Source organism: Neolamprologus brichardi, chromosome 22, assembly GCF_056152115.1.
Source record: "Neolamprologus brichardi isolate AB-2024 chromosome 22, ASM5615211v1, whole genome shotgun sequence".
Taxonomy (NCBI): Eukaryota; Metazoa; Chordata; class Actinopteri; order Cichliformes; family Cichlidae; genus Neolamprologus; species Neolamprologus brichardi.
In genome coordinates this window covers 23,234,994-23,255,994 of record NC_142124.1, presented here as the reverse complement: position 1 = coordinate 23,255,994, position 21,001 = coordinate 23,234,994, and the positions used below count along the sequence as shown (strand labels likewise).

The window sequence follows — 21,001 nt, the reverse complement described above, 5'->3', positions numbered from 1 at the left end:
TCCCCTGTTATTTCAGTAGTTCTGAGTGCAAAAAATGATTGTAGAAATTGTTATTCTATTGATCTACAGTCTTTCATTAGCACATCTCAAAGCTAAGCGTTCAAAAACCTGCACTGTTCAATACATTTCCTTTTTTGACCGTGTTCTGGACCAAAATTTTAGATTCTGTGAAAAAGAAGAATCACTGGGCTAATAAGAATTTGTTACTTGAAGAACAACCAAAAAACTTAACAATTCCAAATGACCATTTTTAGGGGGAAAACAGCTTAAACTTGATAAATGTTACCTGTGTAAACTACTCCCTTCAACCTTGTAAATCCTCTGTTTTTTGCTCATGACTCGATGCTACATTTGATAATAGGGGGAAAAAAGTTACAGTGATCACTCTACTAAGTTGAAGTAAATTTGCCCCCTTTTAACCTCCAATGGTACCTCAGTGTTTGCTGTTTTGGGGATCTGAAGGGAAAAAATGAATCCACATCTCTGGGTGGCTGTGGTACAACAGAGGCTAGCCGATAGCAAACCTGTGGAGCACCAGGGGAAATGAGTGCAACGCCGTAATTACCTGTCTCCCAGCTCACATGACATTGGCAAGACCAATTGCACTGACCCTGTATAGGGAAAAAGAGAGGGGCCCTGTTGAGTTGACATGTGGTGCTGCCCTGCAGGTTAGAGTGAATGTTAATTGGAGAGTGAAAAATACAGGAAATAAAGCATAGCAGCGCTTTATTGTAACTGAATGGACAGGAGACCACCCACAGTTGGCCTGTATTACACAGTATATGCACATCAGAATTTTAGCATCTCTTACCCCTTATTTCTTAGATGTGAAGCCACCACCTTTTTTCTTCCTCCTTTCATGGAGTTGTGTTAATCTGTTCTGCTCTTCCTTTAAACCATTTTAACATTTGGCACACATGGAGTTTCTCCTGGTACTGTACAAAGGCTAGAGGTAATGAATCTCCATTCTTAGATCGATTTTATTTAGTTACTTATTAAAATGAACAATGATAAGAATCAGCAAACTCCTAACAGCAGCTTGGTCACTCGTTTATTCCACGGTGACCAATTGAAACACTAAACACGAAACAAACCTGTTTTTTATTAGATTTTGTGTAAAACATTAAGTGAAGAGATGAAGAGATTTTGCATTTTAATCTAATTTCTCCCAGTTATATTTCACAATAGATCTTTTCCACTGCTTTTTAATGTTTGGCAACCTCATACCTGGAAGCTGTGAGAGAAATGTGAAGTTTCAAATGACTTTTCGGCAATTGAACTACCCTGGAAGCCAAGAAACAGCAGGAAGAAGTCATGGAAGCTGACACACTGCTTTGTGCCGCTACGTTTAAAGTCGGTTTGACCAGAAGCTGCTGGCATAGAGGTATTTGCCTGCTTTGATTTGATTAGCTCACAGTTAGAAATGTGCAGAAATAGACAGCAGGGAACAAGAGCAGGCACTGACCAAAGATTGTACATAATCAGCGATCGCACCGTCTCATCTCAGGAACGCACCTGTATCTGCCATTTGCCAGGTGGAAGTTTAAATTATACTTATGAGTGAAGTGACATTCATTTTCTTGCCTTTTCAATTTCAGCAATTTCTCAAATGAACTCGGCATATCAGATTACCCTTTCCTCAGTTTGTATTCTTTGTCTCCAAAACTGTTGTGCGTTTAAGCAGCTTGTTGCACTCCATTTGAGCCAAATACACATATCAACAAGGAACGCTGCACATGACCAGTCTTTATTCTCTGCACTAACTGCACATGTCACCCTCTTTTATTGCAGTAAAATGCAATGGGCAACCACAAGACTGTATGCATAATGGATTTCTACACAATCTCCTTCTGTTGTCTCATAGCAAGCACCTTTTATAACTATATGCCAAGCTCATCTTAAGTGTAGCTACTGTATTTCATGTACCAAGTTTATATCATAATCACCCTGTTAAACGACATGTTACCTGCATCCATCTTTCTTTTTCTATCTCCATCATTTTCTCTCAGTTTTTTTGTTTACTTTCCCTCCATATAAGAGTTCTAGTCCAAGTCGTAGGTGTAATCTTTTCCTCAGGGAAAGCAGATTTGTGAATAATGAACTTACACAAGTAAAGAATGCCAGCTGTTTGTAGGTTGCATTACCCAGAATGCACCTTGGTTGCATCACGCCTCTGCTGTGATTCCAGCTTGTTAAATGTGAAAAATGATTTTCACCTTAAACTTACATCTTTTTAGAATTCTATTCAGTGTGTTTTGGATTTACATTGCGGATATGCAAATATAAAAATAAGCTAGCTATTCTATATCCCATATAAGCTGTTTTTTAGTTGTTGTTGTTGTTTTTATAACTACAGTACAGCTGTGCCATACAGGGATGATATTGCGGTAGAGGATATGCAGGGGAAAAAACGACCAGAGAACCCTTTCTTCTGGAAGAAACATCTTCAATCATGGAAATGAATGATGACAACATTTAGATAATTTTTTTAATCAAGAAAAAAGATAATTGAAATTAACTGTGCTTCCATTTGCCAAATCTTAAAGGCAAGTACAGGGAGCTGCTGTCTTATAAGCTGCTGTGCTTGTTATTATATATGACTCCACTGCTTAGCTGAAGATGGTAGCTTAGCTTTGTTACTAGCAGAGTGTTTGTATTTGATTGCTGTAGAAGGGGATCAGTGACTCTATATATATATATATTTGCATGTACATGTATGTATATATATATATATATATATATATATATATATATATATATATATATATATATATATATATATATATATATATATATATTGCTATGTGGACATCACTGTGTCTGTGTGTTTGGGTTTCACCCACTAGATCTCTTCCCATTTTCTCAAATGAGATAAAGCTTTTTTGTTTGTTTCTTTCTTTTTTTGCTCAGCCTGATTGGCTTTCCTCAGCACCTCAGTACTCAACCCCCCCTTTTTTTATTAGCACTGTGCTTTCCAGCCACCATTTTGGTGTGAGCCCCTCTCGTCTATATTAGATATCTGTTCTTTTTCAGCCCACACTGCAATAAGCCTAAGTGCTGCACAGTCCAGCTCCCCAACACACTGCGTAATGGCTGAGACCACTCTGGAATCTCTCCCCTCTGGTCGCCATAGCAACCACCAGACTCTTTTTTTTTTCCCCCCTCCCCAACGTCTTATTCCTCTCTTTCTGTTCTCCATATCTTTCTAAAGTCTTTATTCCTTTTTAATCTGTAGCAATAGAGACGGAGGCAAAGAACATTAGAAACACTTCTTGAAATATGAACTTCCATCACTCAGCGTCTTGCTGCAGTCCTTTGCAAACCACCGTTGCCTTTTTTCCTCCTGCTTCTGCTGCACCTTGAATCTCATCCTTGATGCTTTCCATATTCTGTAGCATGTTCCCTAATGTTCTCACTCGCTCGCCCTCCCCATCTTTTTAATATGAAAGTACTGTGATGATTATCCAGTCATGTGCTGCCAAGTTTGTCTTCTGTCTGTGTCTTAGTTGCATAGTCAATGTGCCTCCCAACTGGGTCACTGAAAGAAAAAAAGCAACCCACAGCCAGCCCTGCTGCACGACTCAGGCAGTCTGACTCTTTAGTCTGCTTCCTCAGCAAGTCACTGCAGGTGTCTGAAATTAGGGGGGGAAAGAGACGCATATAACATTTTATGAGTGCAAACTTTATTAACCAGCCTCACCTTTATCCATATCGCCACTATTACTTAATTCCATACTGTTTTACATTCGAAAAGTGCGTCAGTTTGTTGTGTTTTAACGAGGGAGACTTAACAAAAAATTAAATGTGTTGAAATGATTTGCTATAATGTCATCACAGGCAGTCACATTTCTTTTGAAAGGGAGTAAAAGAGCAGCGGAGGGAGTCACTCCAACAAAGCGGCTTTTCTCCCACACTCATCAGAGCTGATCTACAATACTGTCTCTATGTGGCACTCTGCCCTGCCACCCCCCACCCCGCCCTTTCTCCCTCTGTCTTCTCTATTATTTTGAGTGGGAAGAAGGTAGGGGTGACTAGATGAGCATGATGAGAGAGCAGTGAAGCACGAGTGAGTTTTAGTGCCTAATTGAAAAATGAGGCTCGTCCTCTTAAGTCGCGATATTGGCCAAATGGAAGTGTGATGACAGAGGCAAAAGAAGAGAGTGTAGACTGGGATCAAATCCTGCAAATCCTAATGTTCCATTTTCTCTCCACAGGGAGTAATACACATTGGAGCGAGGGGTATATTATCACCCTGTTTGTGTGTTTGTGAGGGCTTGAGGAGGTTTTACAACATGTTGAAAGAGATGCTTTTCTTGGATGCTGTTGCCACTTGCTTTGGTAAAATTGCCTTTGTTTAGAGAAATGTAGTAAAATTCAGTAAAGTTCAGCCATATTGCAGTATCTGTCTTTTTTCTAAAAATGTTTATACCTTTCTCACAGTGTTATCTTGCTTTTTTTTAAGCATTCTGTTTTGGCAAAAAATTATGTTTTAGTCCACATTGTGAGCATTAGTTGAATATTGGAACGGCTACAACTTACAGAAGTGAAGCACACAGTTAGGTTAAAGTTATTATTATTTTACATGCATTACTTTTGCTAGGGAGGTTTTTTTTACTTAGCTTTGACAAACATGCCAAAAATAGAAAACAGTACCATGCAACTGTTACAGAGACACCGATTACCTCAATTAAGTACAGTATTCATGTAAAACACACACACAAACCCCAAAAACTGGGTGTGCAATATTTGACTCTTGTCTGGCTCCATGTAAAACTGGAAAAGGGAGTGGTCACTTTAAATGTCAGCATGGTCTCAAACTGCCAGTAGCTGCATTAGGCACGGTTTTTAAATTCGCTGGAAATTGCATTCGGATTCAGAAGTTATTCAGATGAATGTCATTTGTAATGAAGCAAATGGGTTTTGAATACATCTCTGACAAACTCTGATATCTTACCCCAGCCACTGCTGACTGTAGTTTTTTCCAGTCTTGCTACCCACCTATCTTTCTTGAGTGCTTGCTGGACTGGACAGGTTGTGAATGCACTTTTGTCTCTGTGAGTGTGTGTGTGTTTGTGTGTGAGTGCTTGGACACACATGCACTACACATTTTCCTCTGCTGTGAAAACAAGCATGCTGCTACCTCTGTATTTGCATGGTAAACAGTTTCTCTATCATTACTCTTTTTCTCTCTTTTTTTTTTATACAATTACAAATTACAGTAGTAGTAGTAGCAGTGGTAGTAGCAGTAGTAGTAGCAGTAGTAGTAGCAGTGGTAGTAGCAGTAGTAGTAGCAGTGGTAGTAGCAGTGGTAGTAGCAGTAGTAGTAGCAGTAGTAGTAGCAGTGGTAGTAGCAGTGGTAGTAGCAGTAGTAGTAGCAGTGGTAGTAGCAGTAGTAGCAGCGGTAGTAGCAGCGGTAGTAGCAGTGGTAGTAGCAGTAGTAGTAGCAGCGGTAGCAGCAGCGGTAGTAGCAGTAGTAGTAGCAGTGGTAGTAGCAGTGGTAGTAGCAGTGTAGCAATGGTAGTAGCAATGGTAGTAGCAGTGGTAGTAGCAGTGGTAGTAGCAGTGGTAGTAGCAGTGTAGCAGTGGTAGTAGCAGTGGTAGTAGCAGTGGTAGTAGCAGTAGTAGTAGCAGTGGTAGTAGCAGTAGTAGTAACAGTGGTAGTAGCAGTGGTAGTAGCAGTGGTAGTAGCAGTGGTAGTAGCAGTAGTAGTAGCAGTGGTAGTAGCAGTGGTAGTAGTGATAGTAGCAGTGGTAGTAGCAGTGGTAGTAGCAGTGGTAGTAGTGATAGTAGCAGTGGTAGTAGCAGTAGTAGTAGCAGTGGTAGTAGCAGTGATAGTAGCAGTAGTAGTAGCAGTGGTAGTAGCAGTGTAGCAGTGGTAGTAGCAGTGTAGCAGTGATAGTAGCAGTGTAGCAGTGGTAGTAGCAGTAGTAGAAGCAGTGGTAGTAGCAGTAGTAGTAGCAGTGGTAGTAGCAGTGGTAGTAGCAGTGGTAGTAGCAGTAGTAGAAGCAGTGGTAGTAGCAGTGGTAGTAGCAGTGGTAGTAGCAGTGGTAGTAGCAGTGGTAGTAGCAGTAGTAGTAGCAGTAGTAGTAGCAGTGGTAGTAGCAGTGGTAGTAGCAGTAGTAGTAGCAGTAGTAGAAGCAGTAGTAGTAGTAGTAGCAGTGGTAGTAGTAGTAGTAGTAGTAGTAGCAGTGGTAGTAGCAGTGTAGCAGTAGTAGTAGCAGTAGTAGTAGCAGTGATAGTAGCAGTAGTAGAAGCAGTAGTAGTAGCAGTGGTAGTAGCAGTAGTAGTAGCAGTAGTAGAAGCAGTAGTAGTAGCAGTGGTAGTAGTAGTAGTAGCAGTGTTAGTAGCAGTAGTAGTAGCAGTGGTAGTAGCAGTGATAGTAGCAGTAGTAGTAGCAGTGGTAGTAGCAGTAGTAGTAGCAGTAGTAGAAGCAGTAGTAGTAGCAGTGGTAGTAGTAGTAGGGCCTTTCTATCAGCTCATTATGAGCTGGAAGGCTCAAGTCCACTATAATAGATTCTTATTTATTTGCATAGTGTGAAAAACGTGAAACAGTTACATCTTCTTTTTGGATTTTGAGTGTATCAACAACAAATATGGTATACAGTGTTGTCTGACTGGGATAAACAATTATTCTAGGCTAGATTGACAAAACACGACGGCCATTAAACAGAGGGATTCAAGAAGAGCAGGGTTTAGGAGGAAATGTGTCAATATATTGATCATTTTTGCTAGCCACCATAAATCTGAGTAGATATCTTCAGGCAGTGTTTAAAATTAGGTCTAAAGTGGCTAAAAAGCATATGTGTAAAAAAAACTGGCCTTTGAAACTAGGGGCACGTACTGAGAAGTACCTGATGGACCATATTGATTGCTGCATGTGCGCGATTCATCACCATCTGCCATTGTCTGACGTTGATCAGTTTCCTGTGAGCTGAAATTATCTGCAGTCATGGTACTCGGCGCCTTTACTAGAAAATATGTGGAAATACTTCATAACCTCAACAGACCTCATTCACATACACAGTGACGTTGACTGGCATTGTCAAAACTAAAACCTTTGCAGCGTTTACTGGGGGCAGTTTGGCTTCTTACTTAAAGTGAATGCAAAAATGCTTTGAACCCATAAACTGATACTGCTGATGATATTATAATTATTGTCATTATTATTATTCCCCCTTAAGACCATTTCCTTCACCCGGTTAGGATGAGAGCAGAGGAGAAGCATGACATATCAGTTGGCTGTGTTGCCATGACAATTAAAGCTTTAATTATGCAGCAAATCTGAAAAGAATAGATGAAAGGGGTAGTAAATGATGGTTTTATATCAGCATTGTCATAAAATGAATCGCAAAATAAATTAAGAGGATAATGATTTTTTGTTCCATTTGCTATTGCTGAATTATTTAAGAGCTCTCCAGTACGTTTAAACAGAACAAATTTACCTGAACTCGACCCAAAATGAACTTGTTTTAATATACATTATAATTACAGCAGTGATGTCTGTTAATAGTTGCAACTATTTATAGACAGTGTTGGGGAGTAACGGAATACATGTACCGCCGTTACGTATTTAAAATACAAAATATGAGTAACTGTATTCCGTTACAGTTACCGTTTAAAAAGGTGGTATTTAGAATACAGTTACTTTGTTGAAATAAATGGATTACACGGCGGTACTTCCATGTTTCATATTGTGGCGGGTCAGGACTGTTTGGGTTTTGTTTGACAGCTATGTTCTGTTGTTCCAGGCGGCAGCGTTACGGTTGCCATGGTTACAGGGTGACGCTCTCTCTCTGCGTGTTTCCTGGGTGAGAGAGCGCCTTTTTGTTGTTGTGCTAAGCTAATAGGCAGAATGCTACAGGCATAGCTCGAAAGAATGTAGCATCATAGGCAGTGTAGTCCGTGCTGCAGGGAGAATGGACTGCCATACCCGTTATGTGTCTGTGAGCGAGGGAGGGAGAAAAAGGAAAAGTACAGCTGTCATCGAGCAAAAACGGGAGCTGGAAGCATGTAAATATAATAATAACCACTGCAGCCAAGAAGAGAGCCTGACCAGCCCAGTTGTAAGTAAGCTATTAAGACTCGACTGTATGCTGTGTTTGTGTTTTCCTCTGAAAAAATAAGTTCTGTTGGAGCAGCCTTTCAACACCTCTCTCTGTCTCTCGCTAGCAAAGTTGACCCAGACAACAAAGTAAAGCTATTTTTCGGCTACAAGCCCAACACGGAACCCACCGTATTAGCCAGAGGTCCCTTTACTACGGAGTCGCGGACCTTCAGTAACAGTAATAAATCACAGCAATAGTACATTCACGTAGTTGTAAACAGCATGATAATATACAGTGGGGCAAAAAAGTATTTAGTCAGCCACCGATTGTGCAAGTTCCCCCACTTAAAATGATGACAGAGGTCAGTAATTTGCACCAGAGGTACGCTTCAACTGTGAGAGACAGAATGTGAAAAAAAAATCCATGAATTCACATGGTAGGATTTGTAAAGAATTTATTCGTAAATCAGGGTGGAAAATAAGTATTTGGTCACCTCAAACAAGGAAAATCCCTGGCTCTCACAGACCTGTAACGTCTTCTGTAAGAAGCTTTTCTGTCCCCCACTTGTTACCTGTATGAATGGCACCTGTTTGACCTCATCATCTGTATAAAAGACACCTGTCCACAGCCTCAACCAGTCAGACTCCAAACTCCGCCATGGCCAAGACCAAAGAGCTTTCGAAGGACACCAGGAAAAGAATTGTAGACCTGCACCAGACTGGGAAGAGTGAATCTACAATAGGCAAGCAGCTTGGTGTGAAAAAATCAACTGTGGGAGCAATCATCAGAAAATGGAAGACATACAAGACCACTGATAATCTCCCTCGATCTGGGGCTCCACGCAAGATCTCATCCCGCGGGGTCAAAATGATCATGAGAACGGTGAGCAAAGATCCCAGAACCACACGGGGGGACCTGGTGAATGACCTGCAGAGAGCTGGGACCAAAGTAACAAAGGTCACCATCAGTAACACACTACAACGGCAGGGAATCAAATCCCGCAGTGCCAGACGTGTTCCGCTGCTGAAGCTAGTGCATGTCCAGGCCCGTCTGAAGTTTGCCAGAGAGCACATGGATGATACAGCAGAGGATTGGGAGAATGTCATGTGGTCAGATGAAACCAAAGTAGAACTTTTTGGTATAAACTCAACTCGTTGTGTTTGGAGGAAGAAGAATACTGAGTTGCATCCCAAGAACACCATACCTACTGTGAAGCATGGAGGTGGAAACATCATGCTATGGGGCTGTTTTTCTGCCAAGGGGACAGGACGACTGATCCGTGTTAAGGACAGAATGAATGGGGCCAAGTATCGTGAGATTTTGAGCCAAAACCTCCTTCCATCAGTGAGAACTTTGAAGATGAAACGAGGCTGGGTCTTCCAACATGACAATGATCCAAAACACACCGCCCGGGCAACAAAGGAGTGGCTCCGTAAGAAGCATTTGAAAGTCCTGGAGTGGCCTAGCCAGTCTCCAGACCTCAACCCCATAGAAAATCTGTGGCGGGAGTTGAAAGTCCGTGTTGCTCGGCGACAGCCCCAAAACATCACTGCTCTTGAGAAGATCTGCATGGAGGAATGGGCCAAAATACCAGCTACTGTGTGTGCAAACCTGGTAAAGACCTATAGTAAACGTTTGACCTCTGTTATTGCCAACAAAGGTTATGTTACAAAGTATTGAGTTGTATTTTTGTTATTGACCAAATACTTATTTTCCACCCTGATTTACGAATAAATTCTTTACAAATCCTACCATGTGAATTCATGGATTTTTTTTTCACATTCTGTCTCTCACAGTTGAAGTGTACCTCTGGTGCAAATTACTGACCTCTGTCATCATTTTAAGTGGGGGAACTTGCACAATCGGTGGCTGACTAAATACTTTTTTGCCCCACTGTATTAAGTAATCTCTCTCTCTCATTGAGTAACGTAACGGAATACGTTACAGAATACATTTTGGGGCATGTATTCTGTAATGGAATACATTTTAAAAGTAACCTTCCCAACACTGTTTATAGACCACACAAAACAAGTCAGGTTAAATAACCTCTGCCATGGTATTAGTCACATACATACTTCTTAATTTGATGTTGTTTCTTTTTATCCACAAAGGACTTTGTTATGTTCTTGTTTTTCATTGCTTTTTATTCCATTTGTCCAGGTATGACCAAATATATCTTTGGTAGATCCTGTGTTTCTGATTAGACTTAATTATGATGATTAAACTGTGTTTTTCAACTTCGTTTGACTGTTTCTCCTGGTTCCTTGGGTTTTCATATTGTAAAAACTAAACACAATTTACCTCCTTCCCTGTGTACAGGCATTTCAGAACAGGTATTTATTCTTTGATCAGATTGTTCCTCCCTATCTGATTCAAATATTCAGGTTTTAGCCTAAATCTCTGTGTAGCCTAATGAAAAGAATATCACTGTACATGTACAGAGCTTTTTTTTACAGCAGACCTTTTGACAGATCACAGCGGGAAAAGCATGGGTGTAATTAGTAAAATTAATCATGACATTTCTCTTTAGCTGTGTTAGTTTCAGGGCCCTGGTAATGTGAGTGCTGGCTCACTGTCATGGTTTAGTGGGACTGCTAAATGGAACAAAGATGTTAATGCTAATAATTGCACCTGCTATGACTGGTCAAAACGTCTGCTGTAGAAAAAGGTCTGTTGCTTATTCATGCTAGCCATGGATGTTAACCTCTCAGTCCATTCAGTAGGCAGTATGTTAAGCTTTTGATAATACTGACTGTTCTTATTGCAGGCATTTGGATTGACAAGCAGGGGATATTATTATTATCATTATTGTTATTATTATTGCCATTTATGCTAATGTCTCATTTGTTAGGAGTACTGGAGTACTTATATTTCCCTTTAAAAGTACAATACCATGTAAAGGTCTTAAACCACCCCTATTTTGGGGTGGTGGGGGTGGGGGTGGATCTTGTAATGTTTTTAAATGGTTTTCAGCCATAGTTCTTTAGGCTTTCTATTGTCTATTGAAGTTTTTCTTCAATCATTGAGCCACATAGCGCTGACATTCACAAAATAATGCAAAAGATGACACAGTTTGACAGGCATATAATAGTAATTTGGCATCAACAAGAAGGGCCTATTAGCTGAAAACTTGGCATGTCTTGCCACAAAATCAGCGACAACAAATCTAAATTTTGCTTCAAATCTTTGTCAGTATTTACAGAGGAGGTCAGCAGAGAGGTACAACAGGGGGTATGTAAAGCACGGCGGAGGCTCTGTTATGATTTGGGTCTTCAGCTAGTGATGTTGGGGCTCTTGCCAAAATTGACAAGCTTATGAATGCAGAAAATTACTGCAGAAAAATATTATTTTTCAGTATGACAGAGATCTCCAAAACACTGCTATTACAATAACAGCATACCTGGACAGTAAAACACAAAATGAAAACCAGTCATGGATTGGCCTCCCCAGAACCAAGACTTTAAAATGATTGAAATAATCTTGACAGAGAACACCAAAAAAGGTAGTCAACATCCAAAGATGAGCTTTGAATGGCTTTTAACAAGCCTGGAGAAATATTCCTGAAGACTACTTAATTAAATCTCAAGAAAGGTTACCTAGAGGAGTTCAAACTGTGTTGATGAATAAAGGTGATCATTCAAATAATCAAAATAATCATTCAAAAATCAATCCTGACAAGCTCAATATTGAGCTTGTCAGGATTGATTGTGACCGCCTGCTGGATTAAACATTTTAGCAAAATTATTTCCTGTATCTTAATATTTTTTCTTCAAGCATATTTTAATCTGACAGATGTATTATTTATTTTCTGAGACTCGGATAAATGTAGTTATGGTCATCTATAAATCACCAGCTCCTGTAAAACTTACATTAACTAAAACTTAAGTAAAGCTGAGTTGTTCTTGCAGCTGCTCTAGCTAATTTCATGGTGTATATCTATTTTTGCTTTTCCAGAGAGATCCAGCTAAATTTAGGTCAATTAAGGCTTCTTCCTTCTTGGTCAGAAACATCTCAAAAAAAGTCCCTGGTGGTCCTGGTGTGTTTGCAAATTACACACCTGCTTTCACAACAGCAGAATGGCTTTCTAATTTTGTCATAGAGACAGTGGGTCAAATATAGTTACCACACAGATCAAGAGCTGCTCCTAAAAACAGCTGCTTCCTTTCTCTATCTTGGATATACTGCGTGTGTTCATGTGCTCCAGGGAGAATGTCACAGTGACAAGCAGATATACTGAGAGTAGGACGGCAAGGAACACGTGCTTAAGATTAGAATGGAGTTGGAGAGCCTGAACTTAGCTAATATTAAATGGAAGCCTAGCTATTATGGCTGTAATTTTACTATGTGTATTTACTAATTTTCTTTGAAAATATGGGCTGTCTGGCACGTCTGGGTAGGCAGAGCTTCGGCTCTGGCAGATTGTGGCTGTTATTAGTGTCTGGCATGGGAATCGGCCGCCAGCGTGTCTGACCGTTAAATGCTTCTGACACTTAATTAATGGCTGATTGTTGTGCGGCAGTTCTCCGTCAGCCTAATGAAGACTGTTTGAGCTCACACACACACACTCATTCATACATCTTTCATGGATACTGGCATTCACAAACACACATTCTGCATTCATTCTCCACTGAATTCAGTCAGACAATTCTCAAGAAATGCTGATGAACTTTGGCAACCATGGTACCCATGGTGCACTTGTTTTTCAAATCAGCTTTTTGTATGTACCACAAAAGTGAGAAGAAAAAATAAACTTGAAAAAATTCTGACAGTTATGAGAAACTATTCTTTCTGGCTCCTTTTCTCTTCATGTGAAATTCCCTGTAGGGGCAGTTAAATGTTTTCTGACTTCTGAACAACCTAAATTATTTGTACTTGTCAGATGAGAGAGTGAAGTTGGAGACAAGCTTCTTAGACTTAGCTCAAGTGTAATGATGCGTTATATTGTTCCTAACTCAAAATGACTGGTTTGGTGGGGTTTAGAGGAGAATTGTATTTGTTGAAATCATACCAGCTGCCTCTCCCTGCTTCACATTATGTTAATATTTGATACTGAATCCCACATCTGAGCCTTTCTGGAATTATTTTTCATATTTTCTTTATTCTGTTCCTCTTTTTATAGACCCGACATGAGCGAAAAGAGCTCCTGACAGTTCCCATTGCCCCGCGAGTCATTGCCAGGCATGTCTGCTCTGCACAGCATTGCAAGACACACTCATTTTTTTATTTGTTTTTTGGTCTCTACCCTCATTCTTTCTTGCCCTCTATTTGTTTTCTGGGTGAATGGGCGGCAAGACAGGGTCTAGTCTGCGGTCAGGACAAGTTGTTGTTTTGCTCTCCAGATAAAGGGTGGAAAACAACACCCCACACCATGGGTATACACAGACATGTGCACACATCTGCACACACGAGCTTTACAGACACACGCACTCACACACTGTGGACACGCATAAACGTAGCACTCACTGTGCACCAGAGCACGCACAGAAAGGTCGTCTTCCCTGTGAACCTATCGCTTTGAGTGAGTCTGTTTGCAGTGTTTTAGAGTGTGTGCATATGTTCACCTATGAAGTTTTTTTTTGTTACTGCCTTTGCAGGCAACACAATATGTATGTATGTGTGTGTGTGTATATATATATATATATATATTTTAGGGGTGCAACGATACACATAATTCACGGTTCGGTTCGATTCGATACTTTGGTGTCACGGTTCGATATTTTTTCGATACAAAAAAATGTTCATGCCTTTTTAATTTGTCATTCATTAAAATTATAAATATATATTTTAACTCAAAAATACAGTTTTTAAATTTAATGTTGCTGAAACAACAAAGTAATAAAAAAATTAATCTGTCTGATCGAGAAATCACTCATCTTTGGAAAAGGGAGTTTATTACAGAGAAATGGCTCTTTCCAAAATAAAAGCTATACTATACGCTTCTTCTGGGCTATATTCTCAGCAGCATATTAAACATATCAGGTCCCCATAAGGAGAATCATGTGCTAACGGCTGTCTAAATGACTCGGGTAAAGTTTGTAGCTTGTTGTTTTTGTCTGCTTCCACTTGTCTTTGCACTAGGATGATTTCGGCGTACATGTGCAGTCATATTCATTGTGTTGCCACTAGTGCTGTCAGCGTTAATCTGAAATGACGTTAACGGCACAACACGGCAAATCTCCGTTAACGAGCTACTGCGGATCGCCCCGTGCGTGGGGCTGGACGGCAACACGTTAATGAGCAAACTGCGCTAACGCAGTAGTTCCCACCCATGTAATTGAGCATTGCGTGGCACATCCGACATACTGTTTTACTTTTGTCCATGACGTGCTTACCTTCAGGGTCATACTTCACATGAAGACCAAAATAGTTCCAAACGCCAGATCTGAATGAGGGTGGGGGAGGTTCAATTTGCCATGTTGCAACGAGCTTAGCTTCTGTCTTGCTAGTTTGCGCGGTGCTCAGTGGATCTGCACTCGACAGTACAGCCTAGGCGGATAAGTCAAACGCAGATCCACTGAGCGCTCAACACAGACAGCATTGTCAGAAGAAAAGTTGATCAAATAAATTAAACATTTTGTATTGTTCAATACATATACGTACCGAACCGGAAGCACTGTATCGAACGGTTCAATATCGATACGAGTATCGTTGAACCCCTAATACAGCGGTGTGTGTATATATATATGTATATGTATATATATATGTATATGTGTATATATATGTATATGTGTATATATATATATATATATATATATATATATATATATATATATATATATATATATACATATATATACACATAGCCCCCGCCCCCTGACCCAGCCCTGGATGAGCAGTAAAAAATAGATGGATGGGTGGATAAATAAATAAATGTTTGCTATTAATGTCTCATGAAAAAAAACAGTGTTAAAGCTCTCAGTTTTTAGTCAATACTTCTACTACTTTCCTCCCCTCCAAGGCTGGAAACTGAAGCTGGGAGTGTGTCACTGTGTGCAATACATATTTAATCACAGTAAATGTGGGCATAAACATACAGCTTTTCCCTATTCCATACAATATAAATGAGTTATAAACGGGTTTCATTCCGCTTTGTTATGTATGTTCTCATTTTTATTTTAAATTGTGCAAGGCAGAAGATCTTTGGTGGTTTCCAGTGGCTTGTACTTATGTGTAAGATCTAAGGATAAAACATTGGTTGATATGATTCTTTCTCCAGTTATGCAATGCTGTGTATAATACTGAATATAATGTGCATTAACTGAATGTTTCACGGTTTTGCAATCGCTTCTCATACTTCTTATTGGCCTTCCTAAACTAACTGCTGTGTTTTGGTTTTTTTTTACCTGTGTGTCGGTAAGGAATGCATATGACTTTCTATAGAACTGAGCGTGTGTTGGTGAAAGGAAGTCTGTCCCAGCAGCAGGGAGACTGAGGTGTGAGCACCATAACAATGGCAGAGAGTGAAAGACAAAGTGAGGCGAACACTGGGCCGGGGGGTAGGATGTGTTGCCAGTATTGTTTATCTGCTTGTGTGCGTGATGGCATGCAGCTGTCTGCATTCCTATACTTCTTATCCATACAGAGCTTGTGGTGTGCAGGGTGAATGTGGAGGTGTTTGTCACATGCTTGTATTTATTTTTTTCTTCTCTGAAAGGACTCCTCTGTGCTCCCTGCTGTTTCCACACTGACAGGGTACGCACCAATAGGCCGTACCCTGACTGCATCTTAACAAATCAGGAGGGAAGCGGTGAGAAAGACAAGGGTGAAGCATGGAGATAGAAGATGGTCTCTTTGTAGCATATGGAGAAGGAGAAGAGGAATATAGAGCAACAAACTGGGAAGACGTAATACAGTGAAAGAAGTGCGAGCTCTAAAAAGACAAGGATGACACAGCGCGCTGAGGTAATGGATGAAGCTATGAGGGAATATTGTTGCTGCACCCTGATGGAAATGTATCATTGCAAAAAGCAGGTCATAGGAAAAGAAAGAACGCAACCCTGCACATTTGCTGCACTGTTACTCACGCACAGCGCACAACCATCTCCACAGCCATGCATTTTTTAGTCAGTGAGCTCATCTCCCCCAAAAAAGTACCAGGGACCTGAACTGCTTTCACTTCTCCTCTGACATAGCACTTTGAGCTTGACCGCATAAAATGTCACCCAAAACACTTCATCCCTAAAACCCCCATTGTGTGCAACTTCTCCAAAAGGTTGCTATCGTTGTTATTCCAATGTTTATGTGCGGCACCAGTCTGGCACACTAATTCTACTACTTTATGAAAGTGTGTAATTAAGCGCCTCAGTTGGCCTCTTGTAAATGTCATCTGCTCAGCCCTCTGGATTGTAGACTTTGATGTAATTAATTCCAGCCTGAGATAACCCCCATCAACCAGCTTGCAGTAAGTAGGGGTCATAGTTCCCCTTTAGAAACGATGCCCCCTGTTCAGCGAGGGGTGTTAAGAAAGAACTCCAGTGCTATGCACAACGCACACTTGGAGATCATTAATAGTGTTTGAGCTTGCAAAGCTTTGTGGTAGAGCTAATATCAAATACTTTGCGATAATTTTTTTTTAAAGTTTGACTCCTCCGACCAAGACAATCTAATCTTTTTGGCATTATCGCCTTCTTCGCGATTAAATCTGTTAGATTTTTGTTTCCATCATAGAGAAATATGTTACTTTGGTAACCTACTTGTTTTTCTAGTGGCATTACATAAAAAATTACAGGAAAAAAACCCACCAAGAAACTGTGGTCTTGTACAGGCGTGCAATATATGTGACTGACTGCGTGTTAACAACACACAGACTCATGTTTACATGGTTTCCATTGATTTTGTTAGCTGGAATGGCAGGTGTCATATTTTGTCGATTTTATCTGCTTACATCAACATTGCACTGTGAATTACCAACTCATTAAAACTTTGTTGTCATCTTATAATGTCTGGGGTTTTACTCTTCTCTCTCCCTCTCCCCTTTTCATAGCCCCCCCCCCCCATCGGTTTTGCCCTAACAGTAATGCTTATCCGTCTCTCCGAGCCTCTATCTCTTATCAGGATTAGCCTCTTTTGCTTGTTAGCATGCTAGCTATTTTTCTCCCCCGCTCCCGTGTTTGTCTCTGCATACAAGCCCTGTTTTGTGTGGATTAGCGCCCGTATTGTCCTCAGACAAGGGTGTCATTGTTTCTGAGATGGGACGAGGTGGAGACGTGCTTCTGAATATGCGCGCGAGTGCATGTGTGTACAGTGTGCTCAAGTATGTATCTGCATTTGAGACTAAGGTGATGAATTTCCTTTTGTACTTGGATGCATGCAGCACAAAGAAGAAGGCTTTGCAGTGGCTGGTGGAAAGCTCTGTGACTTATGCGCTCTTTTCTTTTATAGCTAATTGGCATATGTCTTTTTCACTGCCAGCTGTTGATGCAGGAGTATGTTCTAGGTGTAAGCAATATGGCCCCAAAATCCTAGGACTCAGAATGCATTAAATGCCCATTTGTGATAAGGTAGTTGAAAGGACAGACTTGCAGGAAAGAAGCACTTGAAATGTAAGGATATAAAGGTGGGATTGCCATGCTTTCATGCCAGGTTCACTCACCAAAGACAAAAGGAGCAAAGGTTAAATTAAAAAAAAAAAGAGTTGTCTGTATTGATCACCTAGCAGGGATTATGTGTTAGCACTATGTGACAAAGACGCTCAGCAGGTGGGAGGGGAGGAAGGCTGGCGGATACGCTGCGACCATCAAGATGCTCAAGAAACTCTAGGCACTACCTCAGCAGACTTTTTATCTATTGTTTTGGATGGTATGGTGTTTACTGGCTTGTTAACGTTCTTCTGTCACAGGTAAATTAGTGTGACAGTTTATTGATCCAGAAAGTGTCGAGGTGTCGGAGTTGAATGGAAATTCAGAAAGATTATATATAATCAACCTCTCACGTTTGTCAGGTATTTGATGCAGTCTTTCCCCTCAATTGCATTTTACCAGCTAGTTTGATTGGAATTAAACTTTTAACAGCGTAAAGCGTATTTGCCGAAGACTCCAGTAAAGGCCACTTGAATGAACCCGCATTTATCATTAAGTGGCTGTGGTATCTAATATATCATTAAGATTGCCTTGCACGCATGTTAACATCTGTGATGAAATACCCGGCGATGGCTATGAGCCGGAGCTGGTGCATTCTCTCTCATTGCTTTAATTGATATCAACCAAGCGGTTCCTTCTTGGCTGCTGTGTTTAATCATTTTTCCGTTTACTAGGCGGCCCTAATGCGCAGCCATTCATCAGGCCAGATTTATTGATCATCCATCGCCAATTCTCTCTGGTCATCCATTTCAGACTTTATCGACAGTTGAGTATTTCACCTAAATGTCAAAAGGTCATATTTAAGATCAAGCATATTTGCTCTGAGAAGTTGTTAGTGTAGTCAACGCTTTGTTGACAGAGTCTCGGTATAGATTTTTTGATTGAATTTGTTTTTCTTATATATTTACCAATATGTGAATTTAATTGGAAAGCACTGACTGTTAATATACACATACTGAGTATTGAAAGGCATGGTTACTGATTAGCTATAAGATTGCTGATTGTCTTGTATTGGATTGTTAATAATGCTGTCTATACTGTGATAAATCCCAGTGTTGAATCTTTATGAATAGCACACACAAAGACATAAACTAGGAAACAATATGGACAAACATTTAGATGCACAGAGGCACGCAGAAACAAGCGCGGCATAATATCATCGCCCCAATACACAATCACCTGGGTCAGCTGTGTTTGTTCTAGTTCTTCTTCACTTACAGAGAATCAATGTTTGCCATACTCAGTTGCATTCCATTGTTTTGACACCGACGGCGGCGAAACAGTCCGGGCCATTTCATGATGATTTATTTGGGGGTGGGTGGTGGGGAGGCAAAAGCGAGGTGTTGTGAAGAAATAAACCTTCTTCTCTAGACTACTCGGAGGCAGACAAATATCTTCACATAGTCGCATAGAAACCAGGCCTTTAACTGATTCGTGTTTATCCTTGTGTTGATTTGTGTTCCTCTTTGAGTGTGTCACACTGTCTGCTTCTGTCTGCACCTGACAAGCTCTTGCCTGAGCTCACAGTGCAAATGCGCCATCACTGAAGCATAAAGTGAAGCCACACCTGTTTGTTTTGTGATTGTCTCTTACCCATCATTTGGCATTGCAGCGTTCTCTGTTTGAGGCCTTAATTCGCAGTTGCTATTCAGTGATGTAATGAGGCAAAGACTAGGAGCAAGTGGAGGTGTTTTGTTACAAAAGGCAGTGTGAGTGTTTTTAGCCTTTTTAGAGTGGGAGGGATGGAAAATTGACATTTTGTATGAGTTAAATGTAGAGGTGTAAATGTTTATACATTTTGTTAGAGTATGATTTTAGATGACTAACGCATTTTTCACTCTTGTTACCACAGGCTGGTAAAAGGTGGAAACAACATAATGCCTGTAAAAGAAGGGAAATACCGAAGGAGTGCACATGATATATTTATCTTAAAGCTGAACAAAGTGTTGATGTCTTCAAATTTGTCTCCCAGTTGAATGATAAGTAGTATGAACCAAAGAACTAACATAATTGACAGACATCAGCCACTTGTTTGCAATATGTCAGGGACGTCTGTGTGAAAGAGAGCCTGAACGATAAAGGACTTTTAGGACTAGTCTAAGGAGCCTGGAAAGAAAATAATTTTAAGACTGATACTTGGTGATTTGTTGATTTCAAAATCCAGTATTGTATATATCTGTCAGGGTCCTGGGTCCCCTGACCCAGCATGTTTAGTTCTTTGTACTTTTTGTATTATTGTACTTGTGTGAGTTATTCTATGGTTTCGATCCCTTGCCCTTCATGTTTCTCTGTGTACCCTCTGTTCTATGTAAGTCTGTGTCTGCATGTTTGAGTTTACCTCTGTGTCTTTCGGTTCTTAGAGTCCTCTACCTTATGGTTTGTCTCTGTGTTTCTTAGTTGCTGTCTCCACCGTGTCAAGTTCACGTCTCTATGTCGTACTTCCTGTTTTACTTTGAAGGTCCGTGTCTTATGTAAATGCGTCCTGCTTTCCTTGTCTCGTCAGTCCTGATTTCTCCCAGCTGTACCCTCCTTCTGTGTCTCATTCCCCTCGTTACTTCCCAGAGTATTTAAACCCTGTATTTCTTTGAGTCAGTGTCACGTCGCCCCTCATGCTGTGTGGGGCCCCCTGTGTATCACTGTAAGTTTAGTTTGTGAGTTTCCAGTTTAGTTTAGTTTAGTTTAGTTTAGTTTAGTTTAGTTTAGTTTGCATAACTTTCTCCTGCCAGCAAATAAAGCTGAGTTCTTTGTGTTTAAACCTCGTGCCTAAGTGCCTGCATTTTGGGTCCAACTCCTGCCTGCCGCACAGCGATTCATGACAATATCAGTAGGCTGATATAAACATATTTCCCTAACATTTGTGTTATTTGTTTACTTGTATAACCTCTGTCTTATTCTGCTCAGATCAAATACTTCTTGTTTTGTGGTGTTGCAAACATGTTTGCTGCCACCTTGGAGTGCCATCTGGTGGGTGGTGGACGTATTATGCAATGTCAAGACTCATAACATGGTTGAATGGTGTTTCTTCGTTCTCTTCTTTACCTTTTTAGTTTTCATTTGTTAGATGTTATGAATGCCAGAACAGTTGACGGTTGGCAAATAGTTAATATTGGGTGACAGGATTATGCCAGATTACCAACAGGCTGGATTGGTAATCTGCTATTTGCCTGGTGGGCCAACCCAGTTGTGGGCCAAAGGGTCAATATAATTGGTATTTTGTTTGGTTTTTTTGGTCAATTTATTTCTACAGGCTAAAGGTCACTTCTTGTAGGGCAGCTGTGCACCAGCCCTGCAAGCACTGATAGCAGCCCATTGGTTTATTTTCATTGCTGTCACTGGATTGACCGATTAAATCTAATCTAATTAAATTCAGCCAACCCC

At 40.5% G+C, this 21,001-nt stretch overlaps 1 protein-coding gene across 1 annotated transcript in view; it reads left to right on the top strand.

The window, feature by feature from the left end:
* Positions 1-21,001, top strand: part of csmd2 (CUB and Sushi multiple domains 2) — a 262,542-nt gene that overhangs the window by 49,761 nt on the left and 191,780 nt on the right. The window lies entirely within an intron of this gene.